This window comes from Pteropus medius, unplaced genomic scaffold (genome assembly GCF_902729225.1).
Source record: "Pteropus medius unplaced genomic scaffold, Ma_sr-lr_union100, whole genome shotgun sequence".
Classification (NCBI taxonomy): Eukaryota; Metazoa; Chordata; class Mammalia; order Chiroptera; family Pteropodidae; genus Pteropus; species Pteropus medius.
In genome coordinates, this window is record NW_024354875.1 from 4,583,397 (window position 1) to 4,590,653 (window position 7,257).

Here is a 7,257-nt window from a genome sequence, read left to right on the forward strand (position 1 = left end):
AGAAAATATAATATCTGAAAACTCACTTTACATTGACCCATCAACTCGTTAATTTATCCTTATCAGCCCCAAACACATTTAATACTGAGTGGCAATTGTTCATGGCAAGTTATTGCTTGCTCTTCTCAGCTGCCAGATGAATGCTAAAAAGGGCTGTATAGATTGAGAAACTTATATATTTTTAAAAAGTGTTATAAGGAGCACAGTGTAGGAGTTTTTAGAACAAGGGTTTCAGATTCCCGTGGCTCAGGTGGGTGTGTTACTCACTCTCTTATCTACTCCATTGTTTATCTGACTATAAAAGTTGCTTATTGAAAATAACTTTTTAAATATGGAAATATAGAAAAGCTTAGAGAAAAATAACAATAACTCAAAATTTCAACACTCAAAGATGTCTGTTAAGATTTTGACTAAAATAATTTTCTGTGTGTATAGGAGTCTATAAATATCACATTGAATATATAATTTTGTATCCTGCTTTTTTTACTTCATATGCTAAGCATTTCTCTATGTAACTAAAAATTCTCTATATAACTAAAAATGAACATAACTTTTTAATTATGCAAACTCCACTATGACAGAGATCTCTGTTTTGCTAACCAATAGGATAGTGCCTGAATATAGTAGGCACTTAATAGGTAGTTACTGAATTGTCCTACCTATTACGAATGTACTCTAATTTACTTGTTCATGCTCTAGTCATGGACTGTTTTTTTCTTTTGTAAATTATATTTTTATGAACACTTTTGGGCTTGTTTATAAATCACCTGGCTTGGGAGTTATTTTCTAAAATTTGATGTCTTAAAAGTATAACTCTCAAGTCAAGCAGCACAAACATTTTTATGGCCTTGATGCAAATTATTTTTCAATAAGTTGCCCGACTTCAAGAAGATAAGTGGAAATTATAGATAACAACCTCTGTGGGCAGAACACAGATAAACGCTTAGTAGGATAATCAAACCATGACTTTCCTGAAGTAATTTAAGCAAAATAGCTTATTAGTCAGAGGTGATAGGCAACAGTTAAGTCAGTATGTCTAATTATTGTGTTAACCTATAGTTAACACTAGAAGGATTTATTATTTACTTAATAACTGCAGATTGAGTGCTAAAAATGCATCGTGTGCTAAACCCTGGGAAAATCATGGATCATAGTCTCTGGTTGGGGGAGATGGAGGGCTGTGGAGGTATTGTACTACCTGGGAGTGATGAGTCAGAGGGTGACCTCAGAGTTAATTTCTTGGAGTAAATTGGGAAAAACTACATGTAGTTTACTTGTTTCTTAACGCACACTTAATGTTTCTTCTCTCAGAAAAAGTGATGTTCATCATCATTAGACGGAGTTTGGAGAGAGATGAGACTTAAAGGGACCTAGGTGTGAACTCAGTTCAAGTGCTGGGAACAGAGGTGTGAATAGATCCTGTAGAAAAGCTCCAGTTGAGTGAGGTCTTGGGCTCACCATGTTCCATCCCAAGGCCTAGGTGTTTCAGCTGTAAAATAAAGAGTTATCATTTCAAACCCAGCACCAACTTTCTTTGAAATTTAAGTTTCAGAGGTCTCTGCCTATCAGTTTAGAGGAGATCTCTTGGCTAGCCCACAATATTTGCTGTGCTCTAGAGACAGAACTCCATGTTCATAGACAAACAAAGTCTAGGAAGCTTCCTGAGGGAGTCCATGAGTAGCTTTTTCAAAAAAAAAGTTTTTAAATAATAAAAATTATCAAAATCAAGCCCCCAACCACCTCGCGCCTGCTCATCTGGACACCACATCTTTTTCTCGCCGATGTGTTGGCCATACCCAGAGCCCAGAGCATTTAGGAGCACAATGTTGGTTCCCTTTACACCATTTCTTGGTGTGAAGTGTGCCTTGGAATGATAGAGTGACAAATTTATGTTGTCACACAGATACTGAATGCATTCCTTTTATTTAGTGTGTGTGTGTGTGTGTGTGTGTGTGTGTGTGTGTGTGTCTGGGACTATGGATAATACTCATCCATGTCCTCTCCTAGATGAGCAGTAGCCTGGGATACTCATTGGGTGCTATTGATGGGATCACCAGGATGACTGTCTCATGCCTTTTGTGTGAATGCTCAATCAATCACTGAAAAAAACAGCCCTGAGAGTCAGCATCTGGAGCAGAAAGTGAAAATAAAATAATCTAGCTAGTTTGTAAATTCGAAGGACCCAAGCAGAAAAAGAGCATTCAGATGAGACAAGGTTAGAAGTAGAGGGACATGGAGCCTGAGCTGTGAGAGTGGCTACGGCGGCTTTTTATAGGTACTTTGTCACCTCTGAGGATGGTAAAAAGTTGCCATTAAGAGCAACAACTGGACCTGGCTAACTATTAAATGACTAGTACTAGTAAACAGGATCCTGGCTGGCCAGAAGCCAGCAGCAGACTTCACTGGAACTGCCACACCAGCTCAGGGCCAAGGAGCAAATGAGAGGACCCCTGAGTCATTTGTCTTCTCTTCGAGCACTTCAAGAGAAATTGTGAATAGATTTCGTTAGGGGCTCTAAATGTCTAGAAGGAGGGGAGCTGAAGATGATTTAAAAGAGAAAGAACTTCTCTTCCATGAAGGATAGATCAGTATTAAGAAGAAGTTGGCATTCCTCACACTCCCTTTCCCAACTTAAATGCCAGCAAGAAAGTTATCTCTACACAACCCTGATGATGCCAAGGAGACTGTGTGCTCACCTCACTTGTCCTTGAATGTTCGGATGACTTGATCTTTGCTCTTTCCTCATGTTAATAATTCAAGGCTTAAATTAGTGCCATGTGTGCTAATTGAAAGGTTTCCTTTGGGAACATGCATCATCTCTTCTTGTGCTAGCTGTCCCTCCTTTATTGAGCAGCAGCGAATGTGCTGCCCAGTTTTAAATCCATATTTGGAGAGTTCTCCATCCAGGCAGAAGGGCCAGAAGAGGTGATGGGGCCAGCTTTACTTGACTTTTTATAAAAAACTTAATCCTTAATCTCAAAAGAAGTTTGCCAAGTGTTTACATGAAAACTAAATATATCTACGCAAACATCATTTGATTCAAATTAGGATAAGTTAAGCTTTGAATGTAGATGAAATGAATTGTTGACCTGAATGACGATTTATTCAATAGTCAACAAACAATTATTGATTTCTTACTGTTGGCCAGGAATTGTGTTAAAAAAAACTATGAGATTTATATGGATACATGAGATAATCCTTGACTTCAAATTACTCACAGTCTCCTGAGAGAGACATATAATACAAGATTAATGGCACAGTGTGATTAATATTTAGTTATAAGTAAGCCCAAGAGGCTATGAAGCCATTTTGAGGGCCTCAGACAGGGAATATCGGGCTAAGACGATCATGTGTTGAAATACATGATCATGTATATGATCCTTAGTTCTCATGCCATATGATCCTCATCCCAAATGCTCTCTACACGTTACAAGGTTTGACATCCCATTCTCTTCGGGTCTTTCCTCAAAAACCACCTCCCACTGAGGTCTTCCCTGATCATCCTGTTTGAAATTGTACCTGCTGCCTGAGCCTTCCCCAGCCTTCCCTACTCTTCTTCCATGCTTTCTTTCTTTCCCTCTAGCAAATGTCATCATCAGGTATAATACATATTTTACTTTATATTTGTTATTATTACTAATCAATGACTTTCCTCTTCCTTCATCGGAAGTATGAGCTCCATCCTTAGATAGCTATATTCTCAGTTCCTGAAATAGTAGCTTCATATAGGCGATGCTCAGCACATATTTGTTGACCAGAACCAAAGGAGGAGTTTTATCACTTACACAAAGTTAAGGATTAGCTAATAGCCTATGCATTTTACTTTTATTTTGTACATAGCCAAAACATTTTAAGAAGACAATAGTAGATAAAAATTTGACAAAAAAGAGAGTCATCTTGCAATTCATTGATTAATATTTATTGAATGCCTATTATAGAAGAGTCACAGTGTTGGATGGTATGGTAAATACAACAAAGCTTGAGAGAGATCTCTGTCTTCAAATATTTTATGTGAAACACTGTTCAAAAGGGTAATAACACATAGGAAAATAATATGAGGTATCTCAAGCAGAAAAAGAGAAAGAGCTAACGGAATGTTGGCTAAGCTGACTGAGGCTAGAATAGTTAGTTGTTCAGGAACTTTCCTGGAAAAATGTAGAGCTTTACTTTGGGTGCAGGATTTAAGGAGAAAGAAATAAAACCTATGGGACAGGGCTGATGGTGTACGCTGTAGGACACATCACTATGTGGAAGACTATGCAAAGCATTGTACTGGGAGGTAGACTATAGCGTGAAACAGCTCTTAGGTATTTACATGAAGGCTCTTTAAAGAAGTTATCTTGGGAAGCATAAACTTATTCCAATAATGCTACCTTTGCTCCAGCCATTGTGAAATGCCCCCTTGAAAATTATCTTCAGAAACTGACTTATGTTTTTGAACTTGCTCGTGTGGAGCACCCTTCACTATCGGAGAACATATTTAATATTTTGAGAAAAGCCAATAGTGGTTCAGGGTTAAGCTGGATACTATGAACTGAATGTTTTGGTGGCCCCTTCTGCCCCCAATTCATGTATGAAATCCTAATGCCCAAGATGATAGTGTTAGGAGGTGGGGCCTTTGGAAGGTGATTAGGTCATGGGGACTCCTGGGGGATTAATAAAGGGATTATAGTATTCTTATAAAAGAGACCTCAGAGAGCTCTCTCGTGCCTTCTGCCATATGAGGACACAATAAAAAGACAGCTGTTTATGAATTAGGAAGTAGGCTCTTAACAGACATCCAGTCTACTGGCGCCTTAATCTTGGACTTCCCAGCATCCAGAACTGTGAGAAATAAATGTTTATAATTTGTAAACCACTAGTCTGTGGCATTTTGTGACAGCAACCTGAATCAACTGAGACACTGGACTAGTAAAGTAACTGATCAAAACAGGCAGTACTGTTCGGGCCTCAACTAAAGTGTGATTTTAAAGTGATAGGCTAGATTTTCCAGGTGCGTTTCATCCATTTGAAATGAAGGCAACTTCAAAGTTGGGATTTAAAAACATGTTGAGAAGAACTGTGTCTTAAGCATGTCATCTTCTATTTTAAAAAATCTTAATTACAGTTAACATGCAATATTATATTAGTTTCAGGTGTACAATGTAATGATTAGACATTTATATAACTTTACAAAGTGACCACCCCGATAAGTCTAGTACCCATCCGACATCATACTTAGTTATTACAATATTATTGACTATGTCCCCTATGCCATACTCTACATCCATGTGACAAGTCAACTTTTAAGATGGTTGTTTTGAAAAGCATTGCTCATTCGGATGAAAATTGTCTTAAAAAACAGCATTACTCTTTAACAAGTTACTCTTCGCAATTGTAAACATAAATTTCTTTCCAATTTTTCTGAATTCCTTCTATGAACCCTTTGTATGTGGATATGTTTTCACTGCTTCTATATTTATTGGAAGCGAACCAATTAGCTGTGATGATGAAAAGCAACCTTTCTTGACTCAAGAACAACATAGGGAAAAGAGCAAAAACTCAGCAATTATTTAATTACTAGATGAATGTTATTGGCATGGTCAAAGGAGGTAATTAACTTTAACTTTGTACTTAATAAAATAGTCGGGCAGTGGCTACATCCTGTGAACCAGAGACTTGGGGTCATACGGTAACCCATTCTATTACTCCTATTTCTTTATTCTCTGCCATACCCAGCTATACTCCCCAAACAGACTTTGGCCACAAGCTCTGAATCCTGAAATACTTAGATAACTAGCCAGGTACATTTGTGATAATCTCTAAAAGTTGCCTCAGCTTTCCTGGGTAGATGTCATTTCCATGTTCTTTGGCATTGGAGTTTTTGGTGGTTGAGGGATTATAATCAACAAACCATGTCTGTTTTACATATAAATGGGAAGACCAATAATCTGATTTACCATCTGGAATCCATAGAATTTATTCATTTATAGAAGCTTACAGAAGATCTTGACTGGACCAGGTATTAATGGATAATATTAAAAAGGTACACCCTGTGGCTTCGAAAGTCATTCACCTCGATGTGTCTATCCCAGTGGGGACCATCAGAGAGGGGAGAGGTAGGTGCAGATATCTACAAGGCTAGAGTTTCACTACCTGCTGACAAATACATCCTAAGTACCAGGGATCACTTGGTAAGAACCAGCCTTGTTAAAAGTGACAAGGTCAAGTTTCAGGAATGGCAGTTCAGTTGTCACTTTGGCCTTAACATCTTAACGTCCTGTAAGGCATGATAGAGCCCCTAGTTATACCGTCCTAGAATTCATATGGCATTAAAGTAGACAGAGACCAGGAAGGATAATTCATTTTCCAAATTCACATTTAATTAGTCTATGATTTGTCACTGTTGCTTATTGTAGGTTAGACATCACCAAAACTAGAGTTTGTGTTCCTTGGATAGAGTACAGAATATTTACACTTATACTCTCTCCACTTGGGTTAGCAAGTGTTGGACTAATCGGAAACACATCGTTGTTTATTTGTCTAGTTACCGCAGGGACTAACCATTTGTAATTGTTATTGGGTCTCACAATATCTGTAGAAATATCGAGAGCACAGACATAAAGGGAGTTGAGGGATAAAGTACACACTGCTAAAGGCAAAGTGACAAGAGACAAATTATTTCATGGCAGACTTTCCTACCATCCCTAGCTCTCATAGCTGTGTAAGACATTTAGTTAGGTGGATTTAGCTCTTTATTTGTGGTTGCTGACAGATCTGTCATTTTAAAGGCAAAGTACTAACTGATATTTAAGTAGGAAAAGAGAGACTGTGGTATTTGCAGTGAAATGCAGGAAGAGCAGGAAACTATGAGCGAGTTGGCACTTTGTAGATCATTATTGCCCTTGCTTAATAAAGCAATAGATGCTTCCAAATTGCTTTGAAGTGGTGGCCAACTTCCTCACAGCGCTGTGAAACCTGATACCTCTGCCTTTAAACAGTGTGTGAAAGTGCAAACAGTAGTACTTGCGAATTCATTCAGCGACTTCCAAACTGTCCTCTAAGCAGGAAACGGGAACACAGAAACTGAGAAAGGAGGGGGAAATGGCCTCCACGACACTTGGTGGTTGGATGTCAGACTTGGCTGACTTTTAGCTGTGCTGACTTGAACGTTACAGAGATAAACATTGGTTTCCCCAAAAGGATCTAAAGGAATTAAAACAAGGAACTTTGGTCTTCTTAATGTATTTTTTTAACTTAATAAGCTCATGGCAGAGT